This window comes from Symphodus melops (assembly GCF_947650265.1).
Source record: "Symphodus melops genome assembly, chromosome: 3".
Classification (NCBI taxonomy): Eukaryota; Metazoa; Chordata; class Actinopteri; order Labriformes; family Labridae; genus Symphodus; species Symphodus melops.
This window is the reverse complement of record NC_136693.1, coordinates 6,223,880-6,248,971: the sequence shown is the minus strand read 5'-3', so window position 1 is coordinate 6,248,971 and position 25,092 is coordinate 6,223,880. Positions and strand designations below refer to the sequence as shown.

Genomic DNA, 25,092 nt, shown 5'->3' with positions numbered 1-25,092 from the left:
ACTTCCTCCACATACAAGAGAGCCACGAAGAAGGGCTGCAGCTGCAACACGGCTTGGACGTTGTTTTTGCATAATATGTCCTGCAAATCTAATAAGACTTAACAGGTCTCTGGGGCCAAGGTCGCACCTCCTACCTCAAAAGAAGGAAAACTTCATTTGCAAGCCTAATCAAGTGTGAATGTCACAGAGGCTCAGGAAGGGAAGGTCGCGTTCAACTAAAATGCGAGCTTCAGACTCTCCCAGTTTAGCCATATTGAAGGAGGTCGAGTTGTAAAGCTGGCTATTAAAACAATTAACTAAGACATCCTTTTATCCACCTTTGGTAGTGAGAGTGGATAGCTCTTCAGAGAGTGATGAAAAATGGCAGCCCAGAGACATTTCACTACATTAGCTGAGCTCTTCAATAAGCTAACTGGATGGAAAATGACTCTTTCATGAGAAAAGAAAAAAAAACATTCAGAGGCTTAAACTATTCTTGTGTTAAAATACTTCACTGCGTCGACAGAGAAGTAAAAAGAAAAAGATTTAGCCAGCAAATGTCTCAGAACTCACTTCAACATCATGATCAGCTGCTCCAAACGATCCAAGCGTTCAGTCATTGTGTAGCTTTGAGTTTCAAGACGACGACAATCATGTTCTTATTTTCACCTTGACAGAATGTAAAGTGCGGTACCTGCGCTGCACTGGTCCATATTAGACATTTGACACCAGAGTCCTCTGAATTATTATTTATTCAACATACTTTTGTGTCTGCTGAGCTGGGATAAACTCAATTCAAGTTATGTCATGTTAGTCTGAGGAGAGTGACTCAAATGAGGAGACGGGTCTATCAGAGTATGCCCGTTAATGCAGCCATCCCATAGCCATAATCAACTAACTGCAGGCCTGTGTGATTAACCATGACTGTATCATTATAAAGTAAAGTAAATTGAAAAATATCCTATGTATTTTTCCCATTCATGGTGTTTTAATTGTAACCATACAAACTAAAGCATGATGGCAGGAGTTGACTGTGTAGCACTTGAAATGTTACGTCCATTATAAATACAATTCATCATCATTGTCATGATGAAGAAGATCCTAAATAAACTCATCCAGTTGGTGTTTTCTTTTTGTGGATACAGAGCTGAGTGTTTGAAGTAAACTTGCAGATTAAATGTCTCAAAGCTTGAGTGCAGTGTTGGCGGGACCAAACTAACTCTTTAGCAATTTTGAGAATATAACCCCCCCCCCCCCCCCAAAAAAAACCACGACTTTCACTTTAAAAGCAGAATGAATAGAAATCACTAGAATACAAACGAGGAAAGTCAATGTACACGCTCCACTGGCACAGACACAAAAAAACAAGGACATGGGAGACAAATATGCTGTTTGTTTAGTGTGTGCCAAGTTTTTTTTTTTTTTTTTCAATCTCTCTTCCACTGCGGATCACAACTGTTTGAACAAGTGAATGACAGGGGAAGTCTGTAGTGAGTAAAAATGAAGCGAGGAGCTTTCAGCCTTTCAGCACAACACAAGGGGCGTTATTAACTTTGGTTGAACAGATCACATGCAGAGAGACAACACTGAAGCATCTCTATTCACTGCCACTGAAAGGACACTTCGAGGTTCGACTGTCGTCAGAGACAATGCAAGCAGAGAAGAGAAACGTACTAAATGAGTGACTTAAATGAGTGGTAAACCCGTGTCTGTAAAAGGAGCTCGGGAATTAATTTTGGGTGCTTACAATGTGGCAGATAGGACTGAAGACAAAAGGCACCAGAACTCACGAGTCAGCCTACCGAAGCACCTCGCATCCCCGTACCGTTTTACAAGTCCTTGGAAATCCTCAATCCGGTCTTCATGGAAAAAAAAAAGAAAAAATCAGCTTCACACATTTACAGTGCTTCTGAAGACTTATTCACTGAAAGCTAAAAAGCTCGGTGAATAATAAGACAGGAGCAAAGGTTCCAATCTGTTGTGTGCACGCCTGAGGGCAACAGGCGCCACTTTCTTTCTTATGTTGAGCTGGGGTGGGTTGGTATTAAGGGGGAGGAGGAGGAGGGGTACAGAGGAAGGTGCCTGGGGTAGGGTTATGGCTCCAAAGTATGCAGACACAAGCTGTCTGCGTGTTGCCTTTGAGGTTGGCTGTACTGCGAGGGGTCAAAGGGCAAGGCTTTAGAACAGCCGTGTCCCACAGAGAGCTTCGACTCATCCCACCCCCTCTCAATCCCCTGCCAAAAAATGTGCACAGAATGTTGGCGAAGAAGAGCTGAGTAAATGTTCACAAAAGCAGCAACAATGATGTGCTTGTTGTCTGCTTGTTTTGTTGGGAGATTCAGAGAATTATGAACTAGATGCAACTTTCAAAATGTTTAAAGTCCAATGAATATCAAGCTGCTGATTATAAAACATTTCAATTCATAAATATCTATGAGAAACTAAGAAATGTACTCAGTCAGTTTACTTTGGAGGTTGCTTCAAGGCTGCCTCCCATTCATGCAGAGTTCCATACAGTGCTTTTCAAAGGAGAGACCTTTTTTTTTTGCAAACATTTTGTTTCTTCACTGATGGTAGATTGAGAGATGTTCTAGAGTAATTAACATTTATAAACTTCCAAAATGTTACAGAAACAAAACTTGCACAAAATGTAAAAAGGTGGGAGGAACTTTCAAAAGTGAATTATGAAACGATGGTGGACAAAACCTCATGTTTCCGTTCAAGCATTTTTAGGCAGTCAGATAATGTGTCCGGAAAAAAAAAAAAGGTAAAGAAGGATGGATGTACAGAAGTCTGGAATGAAAGCAAATGTATTACCCAAAAAAGGTCAAAATAATCCCTTAAAGTTATCGCCGGCATTACTTCCCTGTTATTGGCACTTCTGTTTTTATCTTTCTTTGAAAGGCACGCGATAGTCTGTCGTATGACATGAAACTAAAATTATCTTGGTGTGATCACTATCTTCTTATTTTGCTCCAGAGAAATGGTTCTTTATTTTGAAGGGGGTTTTTTTTTTTTTAAATCGCTGTGACGATGAAGTGACAGACATGTCACGGTCGTATTAGAGTTAATATATTGGCACAAAACTAAAATGGGTGGGAGTATTGGACAAAACAGCTGAATTTATTGGTACAGGAGGTGCCAGTGTGTAAATTTTTTCAATGATACAGCACAATTTAACTTTTTTTTTGTACGGTAAAAGTGACCCCACTTTGAGAATCACTGGGTGAGACCACAATCAAGCGATGTGACAAACTAGCTTTTTAACACCTTGAAGGAAAGAAAATCTCAGCATGAGATCCTGGTGTGTTGCAGGAAAGACAACAGTGACATTTAAGCTATGTGAAGGAAGATAGGTGTAGCAGCTTGAGGTTAGTAAGTCCATCCACAGCAGCTCTGAGCTCTTCTCTGAGATGGGTGGGATTCAGTTGAAAGACCACTGCACGAGACAGCATCTTTCTCCTTTTCACTTCAGCTGTGTTTGTGCTCACTTTGTTCTTGGATACTTAAGACTTTGCTTTGGATAAGTTAGGCTATATTGTGGTGAGTGACAGTCAATATAGTTTGTGTCAATGGAAGCAACAATGTGGAGAGAAAGAGGATGTTTTTTACCCAGCAGGTCCATGTTTGAGTACTCTGGTGCCCAGTGAGAGAGACAGTCACCTGCTATAAGCAGTGGTGAATGTTTACAATGATAATGTGACCTCTTAAAGAGTAGCACCACAACCATATGATTTGACTTATCTAATCTTACTGGGGAACTCTGGTTATATGGGTTCTTCTCGTTCCCCTAAAGCTTAGCAAATTCCCAATGATGTTCTTTTTTCTTTTTCTAAAAGATTCAAATCTTAATTTAATGCATCACGTCATACCCCTCCCGTAAAAAAAGGGGAAAGCCCCTGCACTTCCTCCTCACTGGAGGACTTAGGAGTCAGAGGAGGGTGAGATCCCTGCTGGGAAAAAAGAAAACATCTAAACACAGGTCTTTTGTGTAAAGTGGATATAAAGCTGGCCTGTTTTATGACATCCACTCAGCAGGCTGCTCAAGAGCACAAGTGAATCATGGCAATGAAGGGTCTCAGAGGACCAACAAACTCAAGACAGCAGCTTTGAGGATGGTGGGATGTGAGGAGCAGAAATACACGGCTAATTTAAAGAGGATTTTCTGGTCAACTTCTGCAAGAAAAGGAGCATCAACAGTAGAAATGCCATCTGCCAGCTTAGTCACTAACAACCCACATCTGATCATCTCTCCTTTGAGGGGAGGTATGGGCAAAATGACACAAGTCAGTAGTTTGATAACACAAATAACACAAAATACTTATAGAAGGATAGACAGTGTCCAGAGCGCAAAGTATGAAAATGCTTTTAAATAAACTGTATACAATGTGCTATGATAATAATACTGCTCCTCCTGACAAATGAAAATGACAAGTAGTCCAAATATTGCAAAAAAGAGGTCTGTTTGTTTATTTGCAACATCACCTGCTAAACCTTTTAAAAAGACATTACATGGGAAACTACCTTGAATAACTATGATGTTAAATCTGTACTGGTAGTAAAAAAAAATAATAAAAATAAAAAAAATCTCCTCTCATGGTTTGCTTCCTCAGCCCAACCACTTTGCTCCCTAAAGTGTTCAGTATACAGAACTCATTCTTCCAGTAAACAGAAAACTGGAATAAAAGAAGCATCATTTAGTAAGTGTGAGACAGCAGACACAAACACACAATTCTGAGATAGTCGTTTAAAAATCACAATATTAACATTGCACTGAATGTTAAGGACACTGCAGAAAAAGAGAAAAAAAAAAGATGATTAAAAATACATTTTTTAAATCTGCTAATGATTAGTCAGCATTATGTCTTTTTTTGGGCTCTTGGTAGAAAACAGATGGGAAAGCCTGTAGAGGGTGAGAAAAGCCTCATGCAGACCTTTCCTTTAAGGCTTAATTAAGATGATAAACACTCCAAAAAAGGGGTCTTGTAAACACAGATGAAAATAAATGTTGCATTAGCTTTCTATGTTCTGCGTATTTTATCTTCCATAATTTATAATTAGCTGACAATGCTCGATGTAAGCACAGCAGGAAAAAAAGAAAGACGCCACATCAACTGGCGTCTTTTCACATGGCTACAGTTGAAGCAACATTAGCAGAAATATCTACAAACTGAATTTAAACTGCTCAGTAAACAGGTTTTAATTAAAATACCACACAACAAACAACTATTGGGAGATTCAAGCTTCGGGTAAACAATGGACGGCATTTAAATATTCAGTGAGGCTGAGACAGGCATGGGCAGACTTGGCATTAAGCTGTAATAACAGGGAAGCTATTCTTTGATAGCCAACTGGATGATTCAGAGTGCAGGTGGATCAAAGACAGCTAAGAGTGCCCTCAGGTTTAAAGCTACTTATTACTACAGCAAAGGCCTGGACATGCTGCAAGTGACATGTTGTCTTTCTACTTCGCTCTCACTCTGCAGTATACAAAAGCCACAAGTAAAAATGTGTTGCGCGGTTAAGGATGAAATACTTTTACCGTTCGACATCTTTCAGCTTCAAGGTTGCGTGTGAGAATCAAGAAGAGAAAACTTTAGCCACAAGGACACTTGACTGTTTCTGAGCTGTGTGGTGAAAGGGTGAAATGTGCTGATTAAGGGCACTCATCAGAGAAGAGACTGAAATGGCTTTGGAAGGACGTACAGTACATCAACGATAAATCACAGCCCGGCGTCACCGAGACTGCACTCTGCCAAATTCTGCACATCGAGCGAGACAAGATCCTGCTCTTAATATTTACTGGACATCACAAACTGAGTATTGTAATGAGACAGTAACATGTTAAATGTTACAGTATCAAACAGAATGTTAACCATTTGAAAACACACCAGACACTCTTCACAGGAACATGTTCATTCATAGTTAGTGTTCCGACAGTATTGACAATGTGCACTGACACCAAACCCCTTTAACAAGAGGAAGCAAATATCAGCGGCACGTTTAAAAACTCTTTACACAGGTCTCTCCTAAACTACATTGACTCACTGGGTTTGAAAATGTTTTAAATACTTCTATAATACAGTATGGAGGAGAAGTGTAGTGTAACAAACATCATCCTTCATGCTGCACTCTGTTGGGGGAGTATCTCCTCAAATGGTTTATTTTCCACCGCAGCAGGAAATGGCCGTAAAGGATTACTTTGGCAGGTGCTGAGATTTATGGATCCCCCTGCCCTTTATTATGGCCTAAATTGGTTGTTGTTTAGTTTGATTCAGAATCTCCTGTTTTCATAAATTAAGAATCAGAGTGTGCCTACATAATATTCAACATTTTACAGAGCCGTAAAGTGCACTTCCCCCCCTTGGCATTTCTCTCATTTCTGAGCTCTGATTAGCCGACTGTCTCATTAGCAAGCTGCCAACTTCTTGTAGAATTACTGCAATCTGCCACCACTCAAAAATAGTACCAATATGCACTCAGTGGAACGCGGTTTTCTTTGTAAGTCTCCGTCGGCACAGTTGTTCTGGCTATGATTTCCTACGCCAAACCATAAAGCATGAACACACAAACTTTGAATACTTATTTCTATTAATTGTCACTGATCTGTTTCCTGGATTATATACATTTATTTTATTTTTTTAACTTGTTATCAGCAGCCAGCTGGTAGAAAGCGGAGGATCAGCTAGTTTTAAGCAGCTTTAGTCAGTAAGTAGTTTAAAGCAGTCATTCTGACAACGACACACGCAAACCAGGAAACAAGCAGCAGTATATGGCTATGATTACATTACTTTGAAAAAAACCTACTCCTTCAGGTTTACCTCTTAGACCAGACCGTGTAACATGAAGACAATGTTCGACAAATAAATCGCAGCGAAAGGCTGAACCCAATGACAAAACATTCAAACGTGATTTAAACAGAAACATGTCTTCATCAACCTGTTTAATTATCCGCACATGGCTACACAAAGAAACAAAATAAAGCTCATATTAACAGGAACCAGAGAAGTGTGAATATTTGCAGATTGTGTGCACAGGTGTGTTTTTTATTATTTGCGTGGCTCCGTGTGTGAAGATCTGAGGTGTTAAAAATCGGTGTGTGTAGGAGACAAAGACAGCTAACAAAAGATGTACCTATATACAGTGTAAGCTTGTTAAAATGCTCATTATTGCAAAGAAACTCACGCATCAAGATAACTGAGATTAAACGACCGTTGGGCCACATGCTGGGCTGCGCTGTTGGTTTCAGAGTGTTTGATGTTATAATTTGGCCCCAAGAGTACCTCACCACTTCCTCAAAAACATCATACAGTCATATTTTATATTCATTTTGTTCTTGTATTGCTTGTTTTCAAAGTGTTCAGAACGTTAAAGTTTAATAAATGAAGATGTTGTTAAGTCAATGAGTACTCGTGTTTAATAATCCAGATGTCAATATCAATTAAACATGATTTAGGTAACGTCTTCCCAAACAGAAACCCCTCATCTGGATTGTTTACACGACGCACAAGGAAATCTCAATCAGTTCATCTGAATGAAAAGCAGCTTGGAAAAGTAGTAGTAGTATACACAGGTCTACGAGAGCATATTAAAGGATGCACATGAAAACACATTTCTCATTCATACGATGCAAATGTCGATCTTTCCTTCTGGCTCTAAAACGTGACCGTCTTCCACCTCCCTTTTTCACCAGGGGAAATAACTGCTTTGTGTCTGTTTCACTCCACTGCCTTTCTGGTTCACGTGTAAATTCAGAGCACCAAATGAAACCAGACAGCACCCGGCAGCAACTTTTAGATACTGTAGCCAGGCTGGCTGCCAGTAATCAATGTTGGTTGCCAAAGTTGAGGGAATGGCTGCCATGATGTTGTGGATAACAGCTGGAGGTCTAAAGATTCTGGATTGTAATCAACACACCATAAATCCTTTCAAATTGTAAATTATACGTTTTATAAACATCGTGCTGGAGTTTTTACAGCATCTCAGTGTCACATGATATTTTTCTACACTGGATTCAAATTGGACTCTAAAACAGAACAGATCAATATAGCAGGTTTCTCATCTGCAAATTGTTTTTTTAAGCATTACAAAAGTGAAGAGAATAAACCTTTAACTTTTAATAGTTTTTTTTACAAATTGAAGCTTTGTTTAAAGGTTTTTCCGAGTTTTTTTGATTTGACATGTTCACGTTGACAATTATGGTGTCCACTCTTGTAAGTTATCTGCTTCTTGTTTTGTAGCTCTCTGCCTTAAAAGCTCAGCATTTTCCAAGCTGTCTCGGTTCTATCATCTTGGGTGGGGCTGCCTAAGTTTATTTGACTGCAACTCCCACATCTACTTTGTGATTCACTGGATTTGGCGACCTATACAATCGTTTACTATATCGGTGTAACAAAGATCGTCTTCTCTGCGTGACTGGAAGGTTCCTCATCCACACTGAGAAATTCAAACTTAACTAAAAAGAAAAAAGGGTTTATGGGGTTTTTAGACAGCATTAACAAACTTAACAAAATGGTTAATGTGTTCCAATTTGTTGTTGTTCTCGACCTCTGCCAAAGACTCGCATGTGGAGATAAACTCTGTTACAGCACACGCATATCTAAGTGGGTTAGTTGTAAAGGAAAAAAAGGAGTAGCATTTGATAAATGAGGTGCAATTTAACAAGCATTTGAACATGTTTCAGCTAGCTTTAAGTAAAATGAGAAGCCTTTAAGCTATTTGATGTTCAGGCTCTATCAAAAAAAAAAAACAACGACTCCTCTATGGTGTAGTTTGTCATATTACATCCAAATGTAAATAAGTTAATGTTAAAATTGTGAAACTTCAGCGCTTTAAACCCTTAAAAAAAAAGCTGCTCCACTCACTCCTTTCATGTAGCTCTACGTGTAAGCATTGGCATGTGTTGCATTGGGAACACAAGAGGAGCCAAGGACACTCCTTAATACAGTCTCTTGTGGGGAATACAGATTCAGAGAACATACACAGCAAGGTCCACACCAGCAGAGATAGGCACCGCACGTTCTTTAAAAAAAAAAAAAAAAAAGAGCCACCCTCTCATGTACTGTGTTCATCGCCATCAAATATTTTCACCTACATATGATGGCTGTTTACATCGTAAACACCAGAGCAGGTCTGAGCTCATTAGTTCAGTATTCATGGCTGCAAAACAAAAAACTAAAAACAGTCATCAGGGTCTAAACATTTTGGAGGATGTGGTTAAAAAAAAGCCTGTTTAAACTCCAAATGAACAATGTACGACCTCCTGCATCTATCACTCAGCTGTTAAACAATGGCAATGTTTTCATCGGTCCTTCTCGGGTACATGATGATGTGTAGCCACGTTGTGAAACACCACAGCCGAGTCAGTAAAAGACGTGTCCTCTCATCTCTGTCTGAACTCAGGAGCAGCTTCAGCCGTAGATCTGACACAACCACGGAGCACCACTTAATATCGCAGGACTTCTTTTTTCACTTTTGGCTAAAACGCTTCACTCTACTTTCCCATTTACTGTTTGATAATTATATTCTGACCACGTCTAAAGAGCACTACCTCTTACCTGTATATTGCATTTGATTCCTTTATTTTTTTCGACAGCTTTCTTAATAATTATACATATTATTTATAAAGCATATATCAAAAACCCTCTAAGATACTTTACAGAGTTACATTCAGACAAATCAAGCATAGGAAACACTTGTTTTTCTTTTTAAATGGCACAGAGCAAGATAAGTAATTAAAACCAGTCAGAAAAGAAGGGTCTCGGTCAGGGATCTGAGTTGTGACAGGTCGGTCCAGTCATGGATGTGTTTGGGGAAAGTGAGGGAACAGCAAAGGAGGAAGGCTCTGTCACTTTACATCGATTACATTCATTTTGAAGTTCCTAGATTATATTTAACAAGGTGTGTGTTAGTCTGTTGAGCTAAACATAGGCTCGTTTAATCTTGTATATCGTCCTTTTTTCCGTGGTAATTTAGGAAGATATGAGCTCAATAACTAAATGTCAGTATCCTGGAATGGCTCTAAACAATGATCACAGCTGTGTCCTACCAAAACATGAGGGCATCAGACGGTAGGAGGACTGGGCTGGACAGACAGGATGAGATAAGTGCTCTTAAGTGCTTCAGCCTGTAATAACAGGACGTGGCATGGGGAGGTCGGTGGAAACATCTCGGACATTACACCACATAAAGAGAGACAATACGCACCGAAAGTGGAAATGAATAAAATAACAATGAGAAGTACATGACGGTGTAAAGCGTCACTGTAAACCAACAGATAAGACTACCTTTAAACCACACACAAAGTGACTGGACGTTAGCTACCCGGTGGCAGAAGTTAAGTTTGTTTCTGGTCCATTCACAAAACGCCTATCATGGCTCCCTCGTGTAGACACAAACACCCAACCTCTCCAACAGGACAACGATGAGGATGCCAAAGGTTCATCCTGCAGACGAAATAAGCCAGCTATAAGCTAAGTGAACCCAGCCGACAGCTACTTTTATACTAAGCAGATGTATCGTTAGCATACAAGCTAACAGGGGGGGTTTACAGAAAGAGTCAACAGTGATCTTTGAAGTTCCCACACTCAGCCTCTCTGAGTCCTTTAACACCAGCACACAAGCACCATGTTTGGTTTAAGACTTCCCTGTGAAGTGTTAGGAGTGCTGTGAAGTGCTCGACGAGGAAACGAAGACTGTTTTGGGGGTGATTTAAAAATGTATATTTGCTGATGTGAAACTGAACTGTGATAATGCCAGCTAGCTCTGCAAATGAGTGTCTGCACGGAGGGAGCCGACAAGACTTCACGTTAGCAGCCTTACCTGCAGGATTAAAGATGTCTAGCAGAGTCGGAGTTTGTTCAGGTTCGGTCGGGGGGAGTTGTTTTTCTTCAGTCGGTGGTTTGAAAGGAGTCCTGTTTCACCTCAAGGCTGATAGCGGCTTTGCTGAAGAGACACACAGGCTGATTGTGCTGCCTCCCAGCCACAACAGCGACTGAATACAGTTCAGGTTCTGCCTCTCTCACTGGGAGGATCTTCAGTATCGCGAGATCGGGTGAGAACTCGGGGAAATCTACGAACCAATCAAATTAGCCGGCTGGGAGTAAGCGTTTGTTGTGCTGTGTGTGATGAAAATGTGGTTGAAAAGCTTCTGAGTCTTAAGGCATTATACATGAATGTAGATAAAGTATATACTTTATTAATCTACAAATATAACAAATTAAATTAAATGAAAGAGTAACACTACAAGTTGCATATAGAAAAACACATCATAACCTCTCTATTTAAAGGCGACATTATGAAAAATCAACTTTTACAGTGTTTTCTAACATTTAAATGGGTAAACTGAGTGTCTATCAACCCACAAATTTGAAATAAATCCCTCCAGTCCTTTGTTTGTTGTCTGCTTAAGTCTTACCACATAGAGAAAAATGTTCTGTTTCAAAATTTCTCAGTTTGTGACATCACAAGTTGGATTCTGGTGAGAAAATCCCCTTCATTCCCCTGCCATGGACTCCACCTCCAGCCTAGAGTAAAACATTATACAGGTTTGCCATTTTTATTCTCTCTACAGAGGAGTGATGTCTACAGAAAACTCAAGAGAGTCTCATTGTGTTTAAAGAGACACACAAAAACCACCTCTGGTGTTTGATTCATGTTATATTTGGACCAAAACACAGCACAGATGTTTCATTTAGAGTACAAGTGACTGTTTGAAAAGGTGAAAAGGGGGGATAATATGTCCTCTTTAACTAATCAACAGTTTCCCATCTCCAAGCGGTGCCTTGTCTTGCAAGTAGAAAGATCTTTATTTATTAAGAAAACAACCTTAAAAGGTTGCGACACAGTAATATAATAACTTGGGAAGAAAAAACAAATAAGAATAAATTATAACAATATACACAATCATATTTTTGGAGTAAAAACTTCAAGTTCAAAAGCATACAAATTAATCATAAAATAATGAGTTAACCCTTTAGATATTTATGAATGATTAATCTTCTTTAAAAAATATTCAATTTAGATGGAGCAACAAAGACAGACTTTCTCATACCTTTGAGATCTCTTTATAAATACTGATTTACTTTATAAATCATTTGTTTATTTTTTGCATTTAAATTTCTTTTCATTGACTTACTCAAACCTTTTAATCTCATTTAATTGGTGCACTTACTCTTGTCCTCTGTTTAGGATTAAACAGTACATCAAATACAGAAAGTAAAATTGATTATCTGCGAGTGATTGTTGGTGTGTTATTTTTTTGCACGGATGGATCTCCAAATGACTGAATGAATCGACTAAAAATACAAACCATGGGTTGATAGTATGATGGTTTATAGAAATTTAAAAAAATGATGCTTTCATTACAAGACATATGAGTAAGACTAAAATGTATTAGTAATTACTTCAGCTAAACACTGGCTAGACGAGTATCTACTTTCTTTATACTCCATGTACTTCTCAACTCACTGTGGCCATAAAAGAATAAATGCACCTGTCCTATATTTTAAATGATGAAGGCAGAGAGTCTTGTGATATTTCTGAAATGTTCATATTTTTTACATTAAGTGCAGTTTCAAGCTTTTCTCTGAGTGCTTATGTCTTTTGCATGAGGCTGTAAGAGCGCGTTTCAGCAGCGAGTTTAATACATGAGAGATTCCCCTCTCTTCAGCACACCCTGATGCCAAATCTTGTGAAATAATCCAACAGAAAGAATAAAGGAAGATGATATCATCCCAGTCATTTCAGGGTACTACACAATCATGATGCAAGACTTTAACATCTCGCAGTTTGAAACAATACCGTGGAAGTTTCATCATGCGTGTCTCATATCCGCCAATAAGCCAGTAATGCTGACATGGAAGTTATAGAGGAACTTCTTAGGGTTGCTCATTAAGATAACAACTTTAAATAGAGTAGTTTAGTCTTTTTGTGTTCTTTTGGAATTTGGAAAAGTCAAAGTTTCAGGAGTACTTTCTACCGTTTGTGTTTTGCATGTGTTGAAAAAGAAATGACTGACGTTCGATCATTATTAATAAAGGCTACTGCAAAGCTAACTAAGGAAAATGTATGTAAATTAAGATCCGTTTTGAATTCTTGGTAAGATATTGTGTATGTTGAGGATTCCTTATCTTGAAAGACTAAAATATCTCAACAGACAAAACATGTCCCTCTAGCATCAGCAGTTTTCCTATAAGCTATAACTCTATGACCTGTAACTCAACTTCTAGTCACTGCATTTTCTACTTTACCTCGATGGTTTCTTTTCTCTTATATATGTTTGAGAAGTACTTTGTTTGGTCAGCTTATTATATTACTATCCGCCTGAGCAGTAACTTCTGTTCATCAACAGTTGTAAGCAGGCTCACACAATCAACTAACATGCCATATTTTTAGTATCGTGTTGCGGTGGTTCTTCTAATAACTTTGTGTTTCTTGGATGGGTGGAGCTTGAGAGCCCTGAAAAGCAGCCATGTAATTTGTAGTGAACAATGGAGCGAGTTTTGGTGCGTTTCACATATGTAAGTCACAGTTAGTTTTTTTATGTACTGTTTTTATCAACACAAAATATTTAATGTTAACATTTAACTTTTGTTAATTTGGATTGTGGTTTAGAATGATTTCTCAATTTATCCTTTGCTCTCCTTTTTTCTCCATTGTTTCCAGCAAACCAGTTAAAACTGTTTCAATGATAAAACCTTCTCATATGCGTTCATTTGTCCTAATAAACGAATCACTGAGTTGGTATAGATCAGTGGAACTAGTGCACCCTAAGAGAGAAATGGTATTCCTTATAATTAAAATGTTCTTCAGACTGTTATAAATCTATTACTTTTTATCAGGTGATGACAGGTGTGTGGGCAATGAAGCTGTTAACAGATGAATATGTAAAGGAAATGAAGCATCACAGCACATTTCTTTGCTCAATAGGCATGGAGTTTGCCATTTCAGTGACACCCTTTGTGCAGAGTAAAATATTGCAGAATCTGCTGAAGGAAAGATCTATTGTAAGCAAAAGTGCTCAACTACAGAAGTGCAGAATTTAAATTTGGGATCAAAATGAGGCAATTCAAAGCAGATCATTTTCCCTTTCCATTTCCTCCACTGCAGAATACATAATGAGAAAGAGGGCATGTTAGTAGCGCTGAGACTCAATGGGTGTTTTTCAATCCAAAACGAATATTTCAGACCCTTAATCACATTTCTGGTTGACATGCAGAGTATGCACCATCTCCATCAAACCTCTCTCACTGAGGAATAACTGGGGAATTTAATGGAGATTAACATCCTCTTTCTGAATATGTTCCATTCATGGACTGATGAAACACACGCGGCTGTAGAATGTCTCTGGTTGTTTTATTGTGTGGCTCAAACTCCCAAAGTCTCTACTTACCTTCAAGTTTACTGAAGCTTTTTTTTAATGAACTTCAAACAGCAGAACTACTTTTAATACCTGTCAGAAATCATTCCAGAACGAAGGCAGCAGTAAATAGGGATTATGGGATTTAATGCTCTGTCTTAAAAGTCAAATTCCCTCCTTAAAATGCTGCAAGCAAGCAAGATTAACTTTTCTCACAAACGCCTAATCACAAAGGATCAGCAAAAAAAAGCCTTAGTAGAAAAGTTGTTTAAAAAAACTATGAAAATATAGTAACATATTGAATATAATATATATGTTCATATGTAACTGTTTTCCCCCATGCAACCAGAGGGCTAGCTGGAAGGACCTCTGAGGCTGTAGTCTTCTCTGTGTGTCTTTGTAGCCGCTGCCAACTCCAACCCGACTGACTGAGAGAGATAAGACATTCAAAATCCCCACCGCTCATTTGATCTAATGCAATTGGGATTCTAAGACCATTTCTCATTTAAACTTTTGGAAAAGGAGAGCAGGTGTGCCACTTTTAAGCGCTGCTCTCCGTATCTGACATCAACCTCAGGCATCAAAGAAGGAAATGAGCTGGACAGAGATAGAGAGAGGGAGGAGGTCTCACAGAGGATGAAGAAATTTCAAAAGTCTCTATTTTACACAGCTAAGTGACATTGTCCAATCATTCCTTTCCCAATGATTCTTAAAACATCATATTTTCAGCCACACTAAACCGGACTGAGTGTAATCTAATTTGCACTGATGAAGAGTCGTTTCTCTGACTCATTAAATCCACAGAAATCCACAGAGACCTTTCAGATTGATAACATTTTGTTAGTCAGATTTCTCATTTACATCCTTAGTACTTGAAAACGATGCAGTTGTGTTGCTGATGAAGGAAGAAGTAGAGCGAATGGAAAAAATCAAATGCAAATTTTTACACAAGGCACCCTGGGATAAGACTGATACTGGCCTGGTTGCAGTTTGCTTTAAAAATGAATTCCCTGCAAGCCGTGCTGTTTTTAACATTTCTAGGATGTGCACTGAAATATAGACATGTATTTATCTTCAGCAAGTTAAATTAGTGGGACTGAGGGAGTTAGCGGCGGCTTAAGAAGTGAGTGTGACAGGCTGCAGATGCTCAATTACACTGAGACAGAGCAAGATGTGATCTGCAGCATGGAGAGTTCAGCTGATAAGTGCAGAACGTGTGTTACGTGTCTGACATACATGGTGTTGGAGGAAACCAACAGAAGCGGTGCACTTGTGAAGCATTTGTCAGACGAGAACATAACTTACATTACTCAAACAAAGAATTCTGTCTTCATCATTAGATAGATATTTCTTTATCGTCAATGCACACAACAAAACTCTGTTGGAGCAGTCCAGGTGCAGCATGTAAAGTAAAAAAAATATGTACACATACACCAGCACACAAGCAAGCACAGCTCACCAATACCCACATTACACACATACACATTTATACCCATAACAAATGTAAAAAGAATATAATAAATATTCTAAGAATAAAGATATAGGGAGCAATGAGTTTAAAACAGTAATTATTGTGCTGAGACCATCTATCTGTGTGTTAGCTATGTGCACAGCACTGTGGGAATTAGCTGTTCTGCAGTCTGTTTATGAGTGTGTTGGGGGTTCTCAGTCTACCTGAGGGGAGGGTGATGAAGAGGGAATTACCAGGGGTGTGAGGATGTTTGTGGCCTGAGTGAGGAGAAGTGTAATTTCAACATAAAAGTGCAAAACAGGCTCCCTTTCTATAAAACAGCTCATTTTTGTATACACTCATCTATCTAGAACAACTCAACATGAAGGATGTTTTACTGGATGTGCAGAGATTCATATTCTAACTCCTGAACAACACCTGAACAAACACGCCTCACAGCTCAGTGCACATTTAGAAGCTCTGCCCCCAATTCAGTTCAAAGTCAAAGTATTCAGGTCAACTCATGTCAGATTTATATCTTACCCTGTGTCTTTACATTATAGTCAATTGTAATTGAATTACTTTTACTGCTCTGTCTAACTTTAAAGGGTACTGACAAGAAAACAATGTTAAAAGCGAAGGTGCAATAAGCTATGGCTGCCATGTTTAGTTTTGGCGGAGTTGGTAGCGTTGTTGTCTTTCAACTGAAGGTTGAGGGTTTGACACCCAGTTTCTATGAGCAACATGTCCAACCCCCCCCCCCCCCCCCCCCCCTCCCCCCATGCTGCGCTAGGAGCGTATGAATGTGTATGAATGGGATTAGTTACGTGTGATGATCAATAAAATATAAAGAGCAATCAATGCCATCAGTGTGTGAATGAGCGTGAATGGGTAGGTGTGACAGTGTGAGGTGTAAAAGGTGCCTTGAGATGTCAGAAGACTAGAAAAGTGATCTACAAGCTCAAGTCCATTTGCTTGTTTTGTTTCTACCTTTTAATGCTATAAAAGCATTCATGTTTATTTATTGTCTATCTCAGTGTGTTTGACTTTTTAATAAGTTGGAAGATGAAAAAGTAAACAGATGTAGTTGTAGCATGACTCTACTTAGGGAGTTTATATTAAAGCTTTAGTGAAAATGAATCTCTACATTTTGCAGGTCAGCAGAAGCCTCTTATGATATCACTGTGACTGTGTATAACCTCATCACATCAGCATTTGATCAGCACTCTCCTCAAATGCTCCGAGTGGATCGCTCAGATTAAGATTCTGCACAGAGATGACTCCTTCTGACCGACATTTGATTGATCTGAGCGCCCAGGGTGCACTATGAGCAGAGCTTCTTTTGTCTCTCACTTTACCTGCTCTCTCAAGGTCATCAAAGATTCATGGGCTATTGGTTCCAATGTTTTTTTAATATACTTTAAGTAGAGCATTGCAGAGGACACAGAGAAAGAACAGTGCTGTGTTGATTTGATCAGTATTTTTGGAGCCCTCCTCCTTCCCCTGAAGAAAGTTTTGTTGAAGCAGAGAAAGAAGCGAAAGAGAAATGGCTGATGAGGGAGCAAAACAAGTTCTTTAAACCAAAGTATCCAAAACGCCCTCGCAGATTTTCATCTCAAAATGCTAATTCAAAGCCTTCTGCTCTAACTTGAAATTAATGCAAGCAAACTCACCCAAACTGGTAGTGGGAGTCCTCTACATCTCTGGATCAGCTAAAGTACTCATAGTAATCATTTCTTATTTATTTATTGTTATTTTTATTTGACATACTTAATTAATCCCTGAGGGAAATTCTGGTTTACACTGTTGCTGAGAGACATGCATCAAGGATGGGTTGCTAAATTTCTCCAAATACACTTTTTAAAATTGTGGTTGAAATTATCTTTAGGTCCTGACAGACAATAACAATTGTCAATTCATGTGTTCTGAAAAAGGAACAAAGAAAATCTGTCATCTGCAGCAGCTGTAAGCCTGTAAAAACTTTGATCAATGTCTGCCACGAGGTACCAATTTGATGAACCAATCACACCTCCCTGCTCGATCTCTACCTCATGCATGTAAGAGCCCACATTCAAAGCCATGAGCTAAGGTCTGCTTCTGGACCAATGGCGCTTGTGCATGAAAGTGAGGGGCGTGGCTTTGAGGGAGCACAGAGGGGAGTGGCATGAGTGCAGACAGAGCAAGAAAGCTATTTTCAAAATCATGCAAGTTTTCAAAAATGACCAATCCTGCCTTTAACAAACACATTAGCTCGTATGACACACATGCACACAGGGAGCCTGCCAGAGTGGTTAGGGTTTTGCGCCTTGCTCAAGCACTTGGGAACTGATCTGGCACCTCTCCAGCTACCAGATCAACTTGCACATTATGATCCCCACTGGACCATATCATTTATAAGTCACGTCTTGCCTGCTTAGACATCCTTCTCCCTTCTGTCTGACAGGAAAAGTCTGCAGCTGTAAGGTGCATGTGTGAACAACCAACTTCAGACCTTGAGATTGCATCAGATTCCTCTCGACAGGCCATGAGTCTGCATCTTCTTCTTTCGGACGGGCCATGGACTGACAGCACTGCAACATGCAGCAGCATACATTATGTGTTGAGTATGGCCTGTTGCAATACTGTCAACATTACAAAACATATATGATATCCTCATATTAAAGCACATCCTGAACCCAGATGCCCCAATATTGCATCCACTTGTTATTTATCACTTTAATACAGTTCTGCCGCAATTACTATTGAGCTGCTCACTGTTAAAGAGGTTGTAGAAGTGCTGAAGCAGGCAGCTCCTCCTGACAGACGAATGAAAGCTCAGCTTTTTCACATACAATCCATCAGTGAGCTAAAGAGCGCTCTGACAAATCCGAGTCTGTGCACTTTTCAGTGGATGTATTATTGGTTGTATCAACCAAAGTTAAAGGGAACCCGCAGTGATTTGCTTTTAGATCTTAACTAGAGACAGCAAGACAACTTACTCTCAACTCGGCCTTTACGACAAAAGATCGAGTATAAACAGCTCAGCATGTTTTTATCTTTATCTAGCGCTTGATATTGTGTTGTTATCATGTTTGGGGATTCTCTCATGAACAGTTCTGATGAACAGTGAACACAACATTTTCTGAAGCTATATAATTCAAAGCTTTATTTTCCTGTTTATTTTCCATGCACATTTGTAAAGAAATTGGAAGCACTACAGTTCAACTCTTGTACAGCTCTTTCATCTTATTTTATTCCATGGAGTACTCTTTAAATTATTCTATTGAATGGACAGTTATACAATATTGATTTTAATTTCTGCAAGGTATCACTTTTTTCAATTCGTGAAATTGTTCTTGAGAAGCTGAATCACTGTGTACGGTACTAATCACTCAAATATGTTTTAATGCTGAACAATAAAGAGAGTTTATCAGTTTACTTGCACTGGTATTGCTTACTCGTTTTCTAATTTTGCATAAGTCAATAAACAGCCAGTTTTTTTTCCAAAAGGGCATCCTGTTTCTGTACTTTCTCCGAGCCAGAAATGAAAAGCCGGCAAGATTTCAGAGAAAAAGTCAAACTGCTCAGACAGAATAGAAGAGAGCATCTGTCCTTTCTTGGCAATGAAATCCTCCGTTGTTACAGCTCTGCACACACTGAGGGAAAAATATTAAATAATTCAAAAAGAATTGGTTCCAGGACAGAAATAAGCTTTTGAGACGACTGACAATGAAATCAGCCGTTGATTGAATTCAAACCCTTAAAGTTCCAAATTCATTAAAACAGTTATTTTTCTTTAAAGATTACATTACCAAAAGAGAACAACCTTGAAGAAACAAACCAGACAAACAGAGCAGCTTGTTAATAACCAGGCACTGTCTGCTAAATAGAAGCCACACATCGCATTTACTGTAACATCGCCCATAAAAGGTTTGAGGAGGGTGTCAAATTGCAAAAGAATACAGGAGAAAAGCTTCTCTATAAATCCTCAGCTGTTAATTTTGGCCAACAGGATTTTTTTTCACAACAACACTAATACTGTGTAATTCCTTTAAAAGTTAAACGAGCCCATATTTCTACAAGAGGGGAAAAAAGAGAGCAGCCTTATGAAGCTGGGACCACTTCTCTGGGATAATTGAAATTATGCAAATGAGGTCCACACTTTAAAAACATTAACACAGGGACAATTCATGCAAATTATAAAAGTTTTCACCACCCGATATATTATACTTTAATTTATCTCCACAGCTTCTTTTTTTTCTTTTTTTTGCAGCAGTGTTTTTTGTAAGTTGCACAACTGAAACTTTCTCAAGAGTTTGAAAGGAGTGGCCCTTTCTGAAGAGCCACAGTTCAGTATGCAGTCAGTATTTCAGTAGACTGAACTATGGTGGTCATTCAGGCATTTTTTGTGTCCACCTCAGTATACTGAACCTTACAGTATGGATACTAACTTCTGGGTTTTATGCAGTATGGATACGATGCATCCTTTTCGAAAATGAATATTTAGCACCCACAATGCTGTGCAAAATTAAACGTAAAACATCACTTCATGTGCGCCTCCAAATCAAAACAAACGAGCATGAATTAATCAAATTTTTGTCAGTAAGTCAGTTTGACTTACGCAAATGACGCCATTACCATACTGAATGAATCAAAATAAGTAGGAATAAATATCTGCCTACTGTGTGTGTCTAATGCATAGTAGGTACTGACTGTGTACATCATGGTAGGGATTGTCTTATGCGTACAGACAGATTGTGTTGCAGTTTGCAATTCGGATGCACCCATGATGTTTCCTTCGGAGAGGAAAAATGGCTGCCTTTTGAAGGTCAATGAAGTTACCTCTGAGTCTTTTCTTTGCTTTAGAAACATATTGCAGACCAACAAAAATAACAGAGAAGAAAGAGTAAGATGAGATTTTTTCCCAAGACACTTTTCAAAATCTTCTTATTTTATCAGTTATATTTTGGGGATGTAAGAAGTTCATTATTGAATTGAGTGCCCTCTGCCTGTAGTGTTAGAAAGGGTTGATGGAGGTGGAATAGTATAAGTTCATGTGAAGGGATGCGTCACTGTTCAGTTGTCTCGCTATTGAAGGGGTTATTGAATTGGAGAGAATTCAAACCATTGAAAGATCTTTCTTCACTCTCTTTACAACTTGAAATGAACTCAAAAGTTATCTCAAGATGCTTCACAATGAGGGCAGGCCCTAACAGTGCTCTTTGTTTAGTTATTTATAGAGACCCAGTAGCTATCTACCACCGAGCAAGCTCTTGGCATCAATAACAAGTTAAAAATTGTCTTTTAAATGATTTGCAGAAACTGCAGCAGAAGCAAACTTTGTGTTAAGCCAAAGAATTGAACAAAATCTGTTTTTACATTTAACCTGGTGGCAACAATGGGGTCACAAAATCAAATCCTATGCTCCACATGATGTATTAAAGTGCATTTCATTAGCTTGAGAAATTATAAGGTCTGCTTTGATTCTCTGAATAAACAAGATAAAAAACAAACAACTGGGAAAGACTTTGTCTCAAGTGAATGTTTTTTGCATGTACCAAATTGTGTGGCCATATGTCCAAAAGTTTTCTACATTTAAGAAAATGTCAACCTGCTATCTGTAAGAGAAGAAAAGCCAGCAGGTGCTAGCTCCAGCGCCTTATAGCTCCACACTTCTTTTTGGGAAAATTAAGTTTATTTTAAAATCCCCTCTATTATCTTCAAGGACAAATCATAATAATTGACTGCATTCCTATAACAATAACTAGCTCATTTTCAGCTACAGGTTAAAATTAAGGTGTACTTATCCACTGTGTTCACTTAAACTGATTTTAGAGGAAGACTAAAAAAGGGAGCCAGAGTCAACTGTATCTCAACCAGAAGGTCGGGGTTTTATCCCCATTGCCTGCAGGCACTCGATGTGTCCATGGGCAAGACACTTGCTCCTGCTGCAGTGTAAACAAGCGTATGAAGGGATAGCTAATACTGATGGCCACTTTAGCAGCCTCCGCCGTCACTGTGTGAAGAGGTAGGTGTGACCTTTAAAAGCAAGATACAAACTCAAGTCCATTAACCGTTCAATGGAAGCCAAGGGGTAACCAAAGTCAGCAGGATTTATGTTTTTCACAACATGCACTAAATTTCATGGCCATTGTTCAATAATTGATATATTGAGTATAAACTGGTGGTTAGAGAATTAAGATTCATAGATACACACCAATAGAAACCTTTGAAAAAATGTAGAAGGAACAAAGTTCATGAAAAAAAAACAACCTTTTAGCCACTGTAAAAAAGCCTGTTTGTCTCATTCCAGCGTACTGTAGAGATTATCAGATCTGTGTCAAATATTTCTCCACCTCATAATAAACACAAGTACATGCCTGCAGATTAGCTCTGCAAATATGTTATTATGCATCATCCACTGGGTTGGCGCAGGGAGATGTTCTGTGTGAATGTGTGTGTGTGTGTGTGTGAGAGAGATATAGACAGAGAGTATATGGGTGTAGTGATAGAGTGTATATGATAGCTCTCTGGATTAACGTAGCTCAGGTATCAGCCACTACTTCATTACAAAAAAGGTTGTTCTTGATATTTCATCTATCTTAAATATCTCAGCTATAAAGTAAACCAAAGAAAAGTAGGTCTAAAAGGAATCTCATCCTGCTGCGGAGGAAACACGAGAATTTTAAAAGATCAAGATCAATCTGAGCAGAAATTATTTTCAAGGCAGCCTGGATATCATTTTTCACGTGGTTTTGTTTTAAAATTAGCATGCAGGTGGAAGAAAAAAAGCTAGCAGATGATGAAAAGGGAGCGGCAGAAGAGCAGAGAGTCTGCACGGTAACATCCGACTGCTCTCGTTGAGCAGAATGGAGAGGCCTCATTAAATTTTAATTGCAGCACGAAGCTAAGTGCATTGCCATCTACATCAAAATGCATGTGACCTTATTTCTTATTTCACTTTAACAAAATAGGTGTGAGCTTAGCAGCCTTGTTATTGAGTTAAAAGAGGCCGGAGAAAATGTCATGATTTAGTTTTGATTTCCTGTCTTTTTTTTTTGTTTGTTGTTAGTTCTCATTGTTTTTCTGTGTGTTAATGTTTCCCAGTGTTGAGTGTTCCCTTGTGTGTTTTTAATGTTTCCTAGTCTAGTGTTTACTTCAGTGTGTTTCTCTGTACCCTTGTGTCTTTCGATGTTGCCTGTAAATTTGTTTCCTGTGTGATTTGTGTTTTTAGGTTCCTAGTTTGGTGTGTCTTAGTTCAGTCTTAAGTGTTTTCTGTTTTATTTTGTAATATCTTGTTTAGGTTGTGTTTTCAGTGTTTCCTGCCTCTCTGTGCGTTTCCCTGATTATACTTACCTGTCTTATTAGTCTCACCTGAGTCTGATTACCTCAGTCTATTTAGTCTCTGTGTTCCAATTCCCTCGTTTTGCCACTTCATTGTAGTTTGTAGTTTGTAGAGTGTCTTGAGTCTTGAGTCTTGAATCTGTGTGTAGTCTGTAGCATGTCATTCGTCTCCGCGCTCCTTTGGATTTACTTTATTTCTGCTGCGCTTGGTTTTCTGGACATTTTGGATTTATTGTTTGAGTGGGTTTTTGTTTTCACCTTTTGTTTAAATAAATCTTTGGTTTAATTTTTATGTTTTTTGATTTTACCGGCAATTGGGTCCTCCACCCTCTTTTTCTACCTCTGAACGTGACAGAAAACACCAACTAGGTTAAGAGTTTTAAATTATAAAGAGAGTTTTTCACAGGAGTGATTTGCTTTACATTTTTTTTCCATTGGTGGAGATGAGTGTCTTTTGCACTATCATGAAAATATGTTTGACATAAGCATCAGTCTCAGGTGTTGAAAAATGGTCAATGGTCCACTTGAGGCAGGCTCCAGAAACAAAGAAGGTCATATACACAATCATTCAAAAATACAGTTTTACAGCATGTCCCCAAGAGTTGGGACATGTTTACAGCCTGGTTCAGCAAAAAACTGGTCTGATTAGTAGGGATGGTTATGAGTACTCGAGTACTCGCCGCTGATCCCATTATTTGAGTAGCAATTTGTTACTTGCGCACCTGTGCAAGCACTGCTTTTGGCTCATACAGCATTATTCTGAGCAGGATACAAACATGTGGCTTCTCTGGCCACAGCTTCAGCTTTAGTACACACACGAGCCAGATGTCAACAAAAACAGCAGGCAGTTACGGCAACTCTCAAGGGACAAATTAGACAGAAAGCGAAAGCACAACAAATACAAAACTGTCTGCTACACCTGTGATATGTCAGTCCAGAAAAGTGATGACAAAACAATGAAGTGAATGTCCAGTGCAAGATTTGTGGCATTAAAATTGCATGCCATAGAAATATTAGTTTGATGCTTAAAACACAATCGGAAAACAGCAGAGACCGAAACAGGCAGTCTCGCATCACGTCATTAGCTAGCCCTGTTAGCACACGTCGTTAGCCTGCTAGTAACCAAAACGGTAACTGGAGATACTTCCATTAAGTTTCATAGAAGTAGCTTCAGAGACCTCAGGGTGTTTGTCGAGCCGGAGTACAAGCTACCATCACCGAGTACAACAGGTACAAAGCTAGCTACAAGGCTCGCTTTCTGTTGTTGGTTATTTATTTATTTATATTTATCTTTAAATATAGTATGTTTATGTCATTTTACATGCGTCTCGCGTCTAACGCAATACTTTTTTTATGATAAAAAATAATAATCATGCGAATAATAATAATCTGTGAGTACTCGTTAACCAGGTAATTTGAGTACTCTTGTACAGAAATGACAGTAAATTGCCATCCCTACTGATTAGCTTGTGTCTCAATCGGCATTTATTTTTTAATTTTTTTATATACTTTATTAATCCCGCGAGGGGAAATTCGGTTTTCACTCTGCATTAATGGAGAGGTCTCAGAGTGAGGGGGCTGTCCACAGAGAGCGCTCCAGAGCAGTTTTTGGGGTTCGGTGCCTTGCTCAGTGGCACCTTGGCAGTGCTCAGGAAGTGGACTGGCACCTCTCCAGCTACCAGACCAGTTTCCGGACTTGGTCCGTGCCGGGACTTGAACCGACCCTCCGGTTCCCAACCCAAGTCCCTACAGACTGAGCTACTGCCGCCCCTGTACACCCGGCATACACTGTATGGTGGGTGAATTTCTGATAACTCAGCCATGTTGACTTTACGAAGGATAAGAGTTATTCACAATGAGACCTGATTGAGAGGTGGGCAGCATGTAACCATTTGTCAAGAGACTCCAGCTATTAGCCTGTAACTACTAGCCTGAAGTTAGATTGAGAAAGTATTTCCAACATGGTGATCACCATCAATTG

General features: G+C 39.0%; 2 protein-coding genes across 2 annotated transcripts in view; one reads left to right on the top strand and one right to left on the bottom strand.

Annotated features, from left to right (window-relative positions):
* glceb (glucuronic acid epimerase b) overlaps positions 1-11,240 on the bottom strand; it is a 47,008-nt gene extending 35,768 nt beyond the window's left edge. The window contains exon 1 of the mRNA XM_079339404.1: positions 10,801-11,240. The gene's annotated coding sequence lies outside the window, so the exon portion shown is untranslated. The remainder of the gene's footprint in view (positions 1-10,800) is intronic.
* Positions 4,010-25,092, top strand: part of trip4 (thyroid hormone receptor interactor 4) — a 301,289-nt gene continuing 280,206 nt past the window's right edge. Inside the window, exon 1 of the mRNA XM_079339406.1 lies at positions 4,010-4,014. The gene's annotated coding sequence lies outside the window, so the exon portion shown is untranslated. The remainder of the gene's footprint in view (positions 4,015-25,092) is intronic.